The following is a 13,786-nucleotide window of genomic DNA, read 5'->3' on the forward strand; positions in this document are numbered from 1 at the left end:
GCAAAGAACAAGATCCATTCACCAGGGAAATCATGAAAACCAAAATTCCAAAAGACTTCAAACTCCTGGATATGATTTTGTATGATGGCACCACAGATCCCAACCATCATCTCAGCAATTTCAGAAGCAGAATGTACCTTACCGACGCCTCAGATGCCGTTCGCTGCAGAGCTTTTCCAACAACTCTCACGAAGATAGCAATCAGATGGTTCGACAACCTACCTCCAAAGTCCATCTCAAACTTTGACGACCTGGCCAAAAAGTTCCTGGCCAGATTCTCCATCCAGAAAGATAAGGCCAAGCACGCCCCCAGTTTACTAGGGATCAAGCAAGGAGAACGGGAGAGCCTCCGCAACTACATGGAGAGATTCAACAAAACATGCATGGACATTCAAAGCTTACCAACAGAGGCCGCCATCATGTGACTCATCAACGGCCTACGAGAGGGACCTTTTAGCCAATCTATATCAAAGAAGTACCCTACCTCCTTAGAAGAAGTACAGGAGCGAGCAGAAAAATACATCAACATGGAAGAAAACACTTGGTTGGGAGAAACCTCCAAATCTGGGGTCCCCTACCGAGATAAAGACAAGGAATCCAAAAGAAAAGAAGATCGGCAAGGGGAGAAAATAAAAAATACCACAATTACACTCCTCTCAAGGTATCCCTAGTTGACGTATACAAAGAAGTCTGCCACACGGAAAAAATACCCCCAGCTCGGCCACTCAAAGGCAAAAGAGGGGGAGGAAATCGGAATGAGTATTGTGAATACCATCTAGTGCGAGGTCACTCCACCAATGAGTGCTTCGATTTAAAGAACATCGTAGAAAAGTTGGTGAGGGAAGGAAAACTAGATCGGTTTCTAGCAACCCGAGATGATGATCAAAGAAAGAGACGAAGGGACGAAAATATCAGACGAACCGCGCGATCACCTCGTACACCAGAAAGACACGTCCACATGATACATGGCGGATTCGCAGGGGGAGGAATCTCCAAATCATCTCGTAAAAGATATCTCAAAGAAGTATATCATGTCGAAGGAAAAGAGGAAGCACCCGACATCCCTGCAATCACGTTCACTAAAGAGGACGCATCTGGAATCATCTCAGGACACGACGACCCCATGGTCATTACCATCATACTAGCAAACTCCAATCTCCATCGCACACTAATAGATCAAGGAAGCTCCGCCGATATCTTATTCAAAACAGCTTTCGACAAACTCGGTTTAGAAGACAAGGAGCTTAAGGCATACCCGAATAGTTTGTTCGGACTGGGAGATACCCCGGTACAACCATTAGGATACATATCACTACATACAACCTTCGGAAAAGGGAACCAATCCAGGACCCTCAAAATAGACTACATTGTGGTCGACGTAAGTTCAGCCTACAATGCTCTAATAGGTCAGACAACACTCAATCAACTCGGTGCAATAGTCTCGACCCCACATCTATGCATGAAATTTCCAACTACAGAAGGGATAGCTACAATAAAAGCAGATCAAAAGATGGCGCACCGCTGTTATAACGAAAGTCTAAACCTCAGAGGCAGAGGAGAAGAGTTTCATACAATTGAGCTTGGCGGAGTGCAGCGACGAGAGGAACTCCGTCCGCAGCCAGAAGGCGAGATAGAGAAGGTTCAGATCGGAGACACCTCGGACAAAATAACTAATATCGGAACAATCCTAAGAGGAGACTCAAAAGAATTACTGATACAATTCTTATGCGATAATGTCGATCTATTCGCATGGAAAGCCACAGACATGCCAGGCATAGACCCCAAGCTAATGTGCCACAAGTTGGCGGTCTATCCAGGATCTCGGCCGGTGCAGCAGAGACGAAGAAAACTTGGACCGGAGTGATCCCAAGCTGTGGAAGAGCAGGTACAGGTAGTACTGGAGACAGGATTCATAAGAGAAGTCAAGTATCCACTATGGTTAGCCAACGTCGTCTTGGTGAAAAAATCAAATGGGAAGTGGCGAATGTGTACTGACTACACCGATCTCAACAAAGCCTGCCCAAAAGATCCTTACCCACTCCCAAGTATCAATGCTCTGGTAGACGCTTCCTCCGGATATAGATACCTCTCGTTTATGGACGCATACTCGGGATACAACCAAATCCCCATGTATCCACCAGATCAAGAAAAGACCTCGTTTTTAACGCCGAAAGTAAATTACTGCTACATCGTGATGCCCTTCGGTCTCAAGAACGCGGGTGCTACTTGTCAAAGGCTGATGAACAAAGTCTTCTCAGACCACATCGAAAAAATCATGGAAGTCTATGTGGACGACATGTTGATAAAGACACAAAGCGAAGATACATTACTGTCCGACCTGACTCAAGTGTTCGACACTATAAGGAAGCACGACATGCGACTCAATCCTGCAAAATGCACCTTTGCGGTAGAAGCAGGCAAATACCTAGGTTTCATGCTCACCAAAGAGGAATTGAAGCAAACCCGGATAAATGCCAAGCCATACTCAACATGAAAAGCCCCACCTGTGTCAAAGAAGTACAGCAACTCAATGGGAGATTGGCCATCCTATCCAGATTCTTAGCCGGGGCAGCGATAAGATCTCTCCCCTTCTATGCTACTTTAAGGAAGAGAAAGTAGTTCGAATGGACGACAGAATGTGAACAAGCCTTCCAAGACTTCAAGGAGTTCTTAGGACGGCCGCCTATCTTATCTCGACCACGAGAAGGAGAACTGCTCATATTATATCTCGCAGTAGGAAGCCGGGCAATAGCCTCAGCACTAGTCAGAGAAGATGAAAGTGGGCAACAACCCGTCTACTTCGTTAGCAAAGCACTACAGGGATCCGAGCTGAACTACCAGAAGATAGAAAAGTTTGCCTATGCTCTCATTCTAACATCTCGACGACTTCGCCCGTACTTCCAGGCTCACACCATTAAGGTTCGAACCAACCAGCCCATAAAAGGAATACTGCAAAAAAAATAGATTTAGCAGGAAGAATTTTACAATGGGCAGTCGAGTTATCAGAATTTGACCTCCAATATGAAGCTCGGATGGCCATTAAATCACAGTATCTGGCCGACTTTATCGCAGAATTCACAGATGCCTTGGAAACCCCCACAGAATGGAATCTCTACGTGGACGGTTCTTCAAATAAGACTGGAAGCAGTGCAGGCGTGATAATAGAAAACAACCAAGGAACCCAAGTTGAACTCTCCCTCAAGTTCGGGTTCCCGGCCTCAAACAACCAGGCGGAATATGAAGCGTTATTAGCCGGTTTGAAGCTGGCTACAGAGGTTGGAGCTCAAAAACTCAACATTTACAGCGATTCACAAGTAGTCACCTCGCAGATAACAGGGAGCTATCAAGCCAAAGATCCTAACATGAAAAAGTATTTGGATAAAACCAAGGAACAGCTCAGACAACTCGGGAAATATAAGATCTGCCACATACCCCGCGAACAAAATGCCCGAGCTGACGCACTCTCAAAACTAGCCAGCACCAAACCAGGGGGCAACAATAGAAGCCTCATCCAGGAAATGCTACAGAACCCGTCAATCTCGGAAGGGGAAAAATCCTAGCCATAACAAGTCAGAACCAAGGATGGATGACCCCTATAATTAACTACCTCAAAGCAGAGACGCTCCCCACAGAGGAAAAGGAGGCAAAGAGATTAAAAAGGGAGGCACAGTACTACACTATTATAAACAACATCCTGTACAAAAGAGGGATCTCAATACCGCTACTAAAATGTGTGCCGACCAACAACACAAAGGAAGTTCTAGAAGAAGTACACGGCGGCATGTGCGGCAACCATCTCAGAGCACGAGCTCTTGCCAAAACAGTACTCCGAGCGGGATTTTATTGGCCAACCCTACAGAAAGAAGCTATAGAATTTGTAAAGACATGTCCACCATGTCAGAAACATGCCAACTTCCACATCGCCCTGCCAGAAGAGCTCATCGGTGTAACCTCGCCCTGGCCATTTGCAAAATGGGGACTTGATCTTCTCGGACCCTTTCCCCAGGGATCAGGACAAGTAAAATTCCTCATAGTCGGAGTATACTATTTTATAAAATGGATTGAGGCAGAGCCCCTAGCCAATGCCACCGCTCAAAGAAGCCAAAAATTCCTATACAGGAACATTGTCACGAGGTTCGGGGTTCCATACTCCATCACCACAGACAATGGCACTCAATTCACAAACGCAGGCTTCAGGAGACTAGTAGCTGACTTGAATATAAAGCATCAGTTCACCTCCGTCAAATACCCTCAAGCCAATGGACAGGCCGAAGCTGCCAACAAAGTCATATTGGCTGGGTTGAACGGAGATTACAAGATGCAAAGGGAGCTTGGGCCGAAGAACTTCCACAAGTCCTTTGGGCATATCGAACAACGCCACACTCCACGACAAATGAATCACCCTTTCGACTAGCATATGGAGTGGAGGCAATGATCCCAGTAGAGATCGAGGAAGGGTCATCCAGAGTAGTCCACTACAATGAAGAGGCCAACTCTCAACTCCAGAAGGAAGAACTCGACCTACTACCTGAAATCCATGAAAGAGCTCGGATCAGGGAAGAAGCACTAAAACGTCGAATGGCTTCCAGATATAACCAGAAGGTAGTGTCGAGAAGTTTCATGGAGAACGATCTCATCCTAATCCGAAATGATATTGGAACAACTCGACCAGGAGAAGGAAAGTTGGCAGCAAACTGGAAAGGACCCTACCGAGTTGTAAAAGTACTTGGGAAGGGCTACTACAGACTGTTCGAACTCGATGGATGAGAGCTTCCCAGATCATGGCACGCCTGCAACCTAAGAAGGTACTACAGCTAGAAAAGTAAAAGATCTCACTATTGGATGCACTCTTTTTCCTGAAAAGGTTTTTTAATGAGGCACCAAGTTGAGACTCAAACACTATTCGACATAAAGGGATGAAAAATTCCCACATGTATATATTTGCACTTTCCTTTGAATAAAATATATATTTTAGATATTCTACAAGTATTCAAGATGCATTAATATGAAGCATTCATCGTCCGATTATAAAGCAACAGATCGGCAGAAAGTGAATAACAATTTCACTGCACGATCACGATAAAGACAATCGTCCGATAAAGGTGAAAACGCAATTCACCCAAAAGACGATCTAAAGATAGCAACCACCTTCTACAAATCGGCAAAGATGAACACAGAATAATGTAAGAAGTTATCGAAAGTGATCTAAAAAAGAACCTGACGAGGTCTTACGAATTGCTAAAATAATAACTTAAAGACTGACCGACATTAAGAAGTCAGACCAAGTCAACCCAAGTTATAAGTAAACCCTGGAAAGACGTCTGGCCAACCCTATTAAAGAGGATTACTTTAACTTAGAAGGGCCCAACATGACAAAGTCAGCCCAAAATGAAAAAGTTATACAAGTAGTCCCTGAAAGAGATCTGACAAAGATCCAAGAAAAAGGATTACAAAAATAACTTAGAAGAGACCGACATAACGAAGTTGGACTCCTACTACTAAAAAGTTATAAAAGTAATCCCTGAAAGAGATCTAGACAAAGATCCAAGAAAGAGGATTACAAAAATAACTTAGAAGAGACCGACATAACGAAGTCAGACTCCTACTACTAAAAAGTTATAAAAGTAATCCCTGAAAGAGATCTGACAAAGATCCAAGAAAGAGGATTACAAAAATAACTTAGAAGAGACCGACATAACGAAGTCGGACTCCTACTACTAAAAAGTTATAAAAGTAATCCCTGAAAGAGATCTGACAAAGATCCAAGAAAGAGGATTACAAAAATATCTTAGAAAAGGACGACGTAAAGAAGTTGGCCTACTACAAAGCAAGTTACAAAGATAACCCCTGAGAGAGACCGGACAAAGGACTACCAAAATAACTTAGAGGACTAACTTGAAGAAATCGGTTACAGATCGTCAGAAATACAAGCAAGAGCGAGAAAACTGAAAAACAAGTTGGACCCACATAACCATAACCTCAAAGGATCCAAGCTACAAACAATAAAGCAAATCCGAAGAGGACGAGCGGCAGGGTTCCAACATCCTCAGAAAACAAAAAAGATACCAAGTTAAGCGCGAAAGCATGATATAATCTACAAAGTTTTAAAGCTTCAGAGGCCACCAAAATCTACCTCAAAAGCTAGAAAGTTACTTTTGTTTGTCAAAACAAAAAGTTGCTAGGCAAGCAACGAGAAATTATCAGCAGTTAACATAACATAAAGAGTTTAAAAAGCCCACAAGCTGGGCCAACTACATAAATATCCAGAATAAATGGGCTAAGGGTTAGAAGACTTTTTAGCAGCATCAGTCCGAGGAGACGGAGGGCGAGTCTGGAGAGGAACAGCATCCACAGTACCGTCATCCCGGTTTAAGATCTGGCAGTCAGGATCAGAAGCGGGAGGGCCGACCTCGGCAGGAACAGCAGGAGTGGACACCTTGGCAGAGGACACAGGGGGAGGTTCAAAATCATCATCATCCTCGTCATCAGGGACAATCTTGCCATCCCTGACAACGTTATCTAGGCTGAAGAGGGTCAGGTCGGCCTCAGGAGCAATAACCCGAACTTGTTCCTTCAGGTTCTCATAGGCAGCAGTTACACTACCAACAAGATGACCTTGGAGCTCGGAGTAATCAGCTCGGGCATTCTCTAACTCCTCCCTCAGGCGCAACACCTCCCGGTAAGATGTCACATAACTATCCTTATGTCTCATAGCCGTTCAAGCCCCTCCTTCAAGCCTTTCATCCGATCAAACTCCTGTTTAGCCTCCTCCATAAAAGCTTTAGTGGCATGGAGAGGAAGACTTTGAGCAGTTCGATATAGGGCCGCTCCCATGTGTGCCATCTTGATACTACTCCGAGTTATATAATCAAAATGATGAAGAAGCGACACGTCATCCATAGGGAGGACACCATAAGGGCCGATTTGTTGATCTACAAACTCGACCGCATCATAGTTAGGAGCATCAAGGTTGAAAGGCTCAATCATTTTTTGCTTCTTATTAGGAGGGGCACCAGAAGCTGCAGCAGAAGATTGTGGAGGATCGACCAGAACAACCCGAGAAATAGGAATTGCTTTCCTCGGTCCGGGAGAACTCAGCACAGGAGGCTTCACTGGAACCTGAGAAGATCCCTCTCCGGCCGCCTTGGCCGAGATGTTTAGAGCAGCAGTTGCCTTCTTCGCCTTCTTGTAGGCCTTCATAGAATCATTATTTTTCGACATCTCTGAAAATACAGAATCAACCACAAAAGACAAGTTACAACATAGGAGAAGAAAAGCTCAGAAGCAAGTATAAAAACAAGTCAGACAGTACCCAAAGCAGTTTGAACCAAAGATAGATCACTCAAGAATCTCTTCGTATCCAGATGGGAAAGTAACGTTTAATTGGCTGAAGAAGTATTCATAAGCATAGAAGAAGGGACGCTCCCCCTCGATGGAAGTCGGAAAACAAACTCTCTCATCAGAATCAGGGGCAACAAGCTCATAATCCCCCTCACGGGCACTGTTACCACAAATCCTATGGCGCTTCCTCAGCTCTGTGCAAAATTCAGTATCCAGAACAGAAACACACAACAAGACAAGGGAGTCCAGCCAATCGGACATCCCCTCGGGAACTCTGGAAGACATCTCTACAATGTTATTGCGAGAAGACATGAGGCCAACTAATCCTACAAGTAAGAAAAGAAGATGGGATTACTAAAAACATCTCGGACAAGAGAGAAAACAACTCAATACGATACAGGCGAACACACAGAAAAGGAAAACCCCAAGACTCAAACCAAAGTCCTGGGGCATCCTTTGGAGGCAATAATAAAGCAAGGTTTCTAGTAAAAATCTACTTCTCGCACCCCAGCATCTCTCAAAACAAGAAAAGAAGGCTTCAAACAGCAAGTATTTTTCATCAGAGTAAAACACAAAAGTCTTCAAAAACATTGCCTTACAGTCTAAACCAGCAAAAACCATCCCCAAACATCAAGCACGCCAAACAGAGACCATTAAAGATACAACCTTTTTCAGAATCAGACAAAAGCAACCTTCAAATAAAGCAAGGAACAGATTCGGGTAGCGGTATCAGAACAGAAACAACAAGGAACATGCAAAGCCTTAAAAGCATCAAGCAAAAACAAAAAGGATCATGCAGAAGATGGAGAAACTCCCAGAACACACATTTCAACAACAATAAGGCACGATAGAAATAGAAAGATCCAAACTTTCTCTAAAGGAAAATCAAAATCAAAACCTCATCACAAAAACAAAGAGAAAGCACGAAATGGGACTAACCTGGAGACGAAAGAAGCTTCGAGGAAGAAAAATGGAGGCACAGAAATAAAATCTTCCCAGAAAATCGCCAAACAAATGCCACAACACAAGAAAAGCAGAAGTGCAAACGAAAAATAGAGAGCAAAGAGAGAGGAGAAAAGAAGTTACGAAAAGGGCGAAGGAGAGAAACCGTTTCTGGGTTTTCAAAAATCAAAATAAAGAGCCAAAGAGAAACGGGTCAATTAATGTTAAAATTAATGAAAACATTAAACCATCGCACGTTCCCAAAGCGCCGATATAAAAGTGCGCGCTTTTAGAGAAAAAACGTTCTACATTCAAAAGCTTCTACAAGGGAATCAACAAAATGCTTGAGTACGGCTTCACTAAAGAAGGACCGAAGTCAAGAACTCGACCTCAAAAAGAAGACCGAGCTCAAGCAGGGGCACTGTTCATACCCTGGGTCGAGATGACCGAGCCGGGATGTTCAGTAGCAAAGCGACCGACCTCTTTAGGTCAAGCGGACCGACTTCTTTACGAAGAAGTCGGCCAAAGCGACAGGAAAAGCCCAAAGAAGGGCTCAACTCAAGGAATACGACCCAGATCCAAAGGCAGCCCAAGCCGGTAGAGACAAGGGCGGTTCCACAGAAGATAAGCTGACCTCAATAAAAGATAAGATAAGATAAGATAACTAACTTATCTTATCCAAAGAAGGTCACATCTCACTACTATAAATACACTGGAGCACCCAGGTATAACTCATACTCTGATTCTACATAAAACCTGCTTAATACCCATGCTAACTTAAGCATCGGAGTCTCTTGCAGGTACCCCCACCCTCCGGTGACCAAGGATCAGAAGTGCAGCCAGTCCAACAAGTTGGACACAACAGCTCCGGCTGCCACTCACCAGCCGGACACATCATCTCCGACCAGTCAGAAGATCTCATCCGAGATCGACCTACAGTTTCAGGTAACCCTCGGAACAAAATTTAAAATAATTAGTTAATGAAAAGAAATTTTGAGAAAGAGGTTAGTGATTTTCAAAAATTAGAGAGAGAAAATTAGTTAGGTAGTTTTGAAAAAGATAAGAATCAAACAAAAAGATAAGATTAATTGAAAAAAGATTTGAAAATCAATTTTGAAAAGATAAGAAGTTAGAAAAGATTTTGAGATTGATTTTGAAGAAGATGTGATTGAAATTTATTTTGAAAAAGATTTGAAAAAGAAATTTAAAAAGATTTGATTTTAAAAATTAAAGTTGATTACTTGACTAACAAGAAAGAGAAAGATATGATTTTAAGATTTAAAGATTGAACCTTTCTTACTAGGCAAGTAACAAACTTAAAATTTTTGAATCAATCACATTAATTGTTAGCATTAATTTCGAAAATATGAAATAAAAATAAGAAAAAGATTTTGAAAGTAAATTTTGAAAATTTTGAAATTATGAAAGAAAAAATGAAAAAGATTTGATTTTTGAAAAAAGAATTGAAAAAAGATAGAATTTTTAAATTGAAAATTTGATTTGACTCATAAGAAACAACTAAATTTTAAAAAGTTTTGAAAAAGTCAAGTCAAATTTTCGAAAATTTATGAGAAAATAAGGGAAAGATATTTTTTTGATTTTTGAAAAAAGACTCAATGCATGAAATTTTGGATCAAAACATGTGATGCATGCAAGAACACTATGAATATCAAGATGAACACCAAGAATACTTTGAATGTCAAGATGAGCACCAAGAACTTATTTTTGAAAATTTTTAAGAAAAGAAAAACATGCAAGACACCAAACTTAAAAATTTTCAAACTTTAGACACTAACAAATTGAAAATGCATATGAAAAACAAGAAAAGACACAAAACAAGAAAAATTAAAGATCAAACATAGAAAATCATCAAGAACAACTTGAAGATCATGAAGAACTCATGCATGAATTTTTGAAAATTTAAAGAAAAATTAAAAAGATGCAATTGACAACAAACTTAGAAATTGACACTAGACTCAAACAAGAAACATAAAATTTTTGGTTTTTATGATTTTATTAATCTTTTTGTTTTTTGTTTTCAAAAATTATTTTGGGAAAAACAAAAAAGAAGAAAATTTTTTTGTATTTTTTTCGAAAATAAGAAATAAAAAGCTAAAAAAAATAAAATAAAATTACCTAATCTGAGCAACAAGATGAACTGTCAGTTGTCCAAACTCGAACAATCCCTGGCAACAGCACCAAAAACTTGGTGCACGAAATCGTGATCGTTCATTCCTTGGTAACGGCGCCAAAAACTTGGTGCGCATGTTCATATTCTTAGTTCTTTTTCACAACTTCGCACAACTAACCAGCAAGTGCACTGGGTCGTCCAAGTAATAAACCTTACGTGAGTAAGGGTCGATCCCACGGAGATTGTCAGCTTGAAGCAAGCTATGGTCACCTTGTAAATCTCAGTCAGGCAGATTCAATTGGTTATGCAGATTTGATAATTAAAAGATAAATAAAACGTAAGATAGGATAGAGATACTTATGTAATTCATTGATGAGAATTTCAGATAAGCGTATGGAGATGCTTAGTTCCTTCTGAATCTCTACTTTCCTACTGCCTTCATCCAATCCTTCATACTCCTTTCCATGGCAAGCTGTATGTTGGGCATCACCGTTGTCAATGGCTACATCCCGTCCTCTCAGTGAAAATGGTCCAAAATGTGCTGTCACCGCACAGCTAATCATCTGTCGGTTCTTGATCATACTGGAATAGGATTCAGTAATCCTTTTGCGTCTGTCACTACACCCAGCACTCACGAGTTTTAAGCTCGTCACAGCCATCCCTTCCCGGATCCTACTCGGAATACCACAGACAAGGTTTAGACTTTCCGGATCTCAAGAATGGCCGCCAATAATTCTAGCCTATACAACGAAGACTCTGATCTCACGATCAGGAGGCTAAGAGATATGCATTCAAGCTTGCTTTCATGTAGAACGGAAGTGTTTGTCAGGCACGCATTCATAAGTGAGAATGATGATGAGCGTCACATAATCATCACATTCATCATGTTCTTGTGTGCGAATGAATATCTTAGAGAAGAAATAGGCTTGAATTGAATAGAAAAACAGTAGTACTTTACATTAATTCATGAGGAACAGCAGAGCTCCACACCTTAATCTATGGTGTGTAGAAACTCTACCGTTGAAAATACATAAGTGATGAAGGTTCAGGCATGGCCATGAGGCCAGCCTCCTAAATGCATACAATGATCTAAAGATGATTAAAAGATTGAAATGATCCAAAGATGTAAATACAACAGTAAAAAGTCCTATTTATACTAAACTAGTTACTATGGTTTACAGAAATGAGTAAATGATGCAGAAATCCACTTCCGGGCCCACTTGGTGTGTGCTTGGGCTGAGCATTGAAGCTTTCATGTGTAGAGGTCTTCCTTGGAGTTAAATGCCAGTTTGTAATCTGTTTCTGGCGTTTAACTCTGTTTTGCAACCTGTTTCTGGCGTTTAATTCCAAAATAGGGCAGAGAGCTGGCGTTGAATGCCAGTTTGCGTCATCTAAACTCGAGCAAAGTATGGACTATTATATATTTCTGGAAAGCCCTGGATGTCTAGTTTCTAACTCAATTGAGAGCATTCCATTTGGACTCTTGTAGCTCCAGAAAATCCACTTTGAGTGCAGGGAGGTCAGAATCCAACAACATCTGCAGTCCTTCTTCAGCCTCTGAATCTGATTTTTGCTCAAGTCCCTCAATTTCAGCCAGAAATTACCTGAAATCATAGAAAAACACACAAACTCATAGTAAAGTCCAGAATTGTGATTTTTATTTAAAAATTAATAAAAATATATTAAAAACTAACTAAATCATACTAAAAATTATGTAAAAACAATGCCAAAAAGCGTATAAATTATCTGCTCATCATCTAGCATGATTGGGCTGTCCATGCTTTCTTGTGGTAATTCACTGCATGTTTGTTGCTCTTTCTCCATTGCATCTTTAAGCTTGTCTTCTTCTAGAACTCCTTAGACCAGTGCTTCCATTGTATCCACCATCATGCACTCTCCAATGGACTCTTTTGGGTAACTCATAGCAGTGAATAGATTGAATACCATATTTTCTTCATGAAGCCTGAGGAACAATTCTCCTTTTTGTACTTCAGTTATAGCTCCACCTGCTGCCAAAAATGGTCTCCCTAGGATGATTGATGTATTGCCTTCTTCTTCCATGTCAAGCACTACAAAATCTGCTGGGAAGATGAAGTCACCCACCTTGACTAACAAGTCCTCCACTACTCCATGGGGGAACTTGAATGCTCTGTCTGCCAGTTGAAGTGCCATTCTTGTTGGCTTGGCCTCTTCAATTCTCATTCTCTTTATCATGGACAAGGACATAAGGTTGATGCTGACTCCCAGATCACACAATGCTTTCTCAATGCTAATGTCTCCTATGATGCATGGGATTTGAAAGCTTCCAGGATCTTTTATCTTCTAGGAAAGCTTCTTCTGTATAATAACATTGCATTCCTCTATGAGCACTACAATTTTCTTTTCTCTCTAGTTCCTTTTCTTAGTCATGAGCTCCTTTAGGAATTCAGCATAGAATGGCATCTACTCTAGTGCTTCTGCAAATGGTATGCTAATTTGGAGCTTTTTGAATATCTCCAAGAACTTGGAGAAATGGCTGTCCTATCCATCATTTCTTAGCCTTTGTGGGTATGGTGCTTTTAGCACATAGGGCTTCAAGACCTCTTTTGGTGGGGGTAGGTGGATGTATCTCTTCTTCCTCTTTGATTTCTGAGTTTTTGTCAAAATCTTCTTCTTGTAAGTTGTGGCTTGAAGATGCCTCCTTTACCACCTTCTCACTTCTTAATGTGATGGCCTTGCATTCTCCCTTTGGATTGGTCATGGTATCACTGGGAAATACATTTGTAGACATGGGTAATTGCTTGGATAGATATCCAAACTGTGCTTCCAATTTGGTGATTGCTGCTCCTTGGTTGTTTAAATTGGATCTACTTCTTGGTAGGCTTCGAATTTCTTATCAGTTTGTGCTTTTGTTACTACTGCGTCTTTTACCATCTTTGCAAGTATAGCCTCTAACCTTGTAATTTTGTCACTGTCATCACACGGTTGTGAAGTTGAAGGTGACATATTACGATTGGTTGGATTTTGAAGATGGTTGCTGTGAGATTGTTGATTGGGTTGGAAGGGGGCATTATGTGAGTTGTGGTAAGATCTATGATTGTTTGGTTGATGGTTGGGGTTGTTGTATTGGTTAGAGTTGTATGGCTTGTGGTCTTGGGCTTGGTTTTGTTGGTTTCTTCACCCAAAGTTTGGGTGGTTCTTCCAACTTGGATTGTTGGTTTTAGCATGGGGATCATATGGTTGTCTGGGTGGATTGTTCACATAGTTCGCTTGCTCCTAGTTATATTCATCTTTTGGACTAGTTCCTTCTTGTACTGGTGCTGGAGTGTTTACTACTGAGACCTGATTTTTCTCCATTTTCTTGGTGAGAGCTGCCAGTTGGGCTATGATCAC

The sequence above is a fragment of the Arachis ipaensis genome, chromosome B06 (assembly GCF_000816755.2).
Source record: "Arachis ipaensis cultivar K30076 chromosome B06, Araip1.1, whole genome shotgun sequence".
Lineage (NCBI taxonomy): Eukaryota > Viridiplantae > Streptophyta > Magnoliopsida > Fabales > Fabaceae > Arachis > Arachis ipaensis.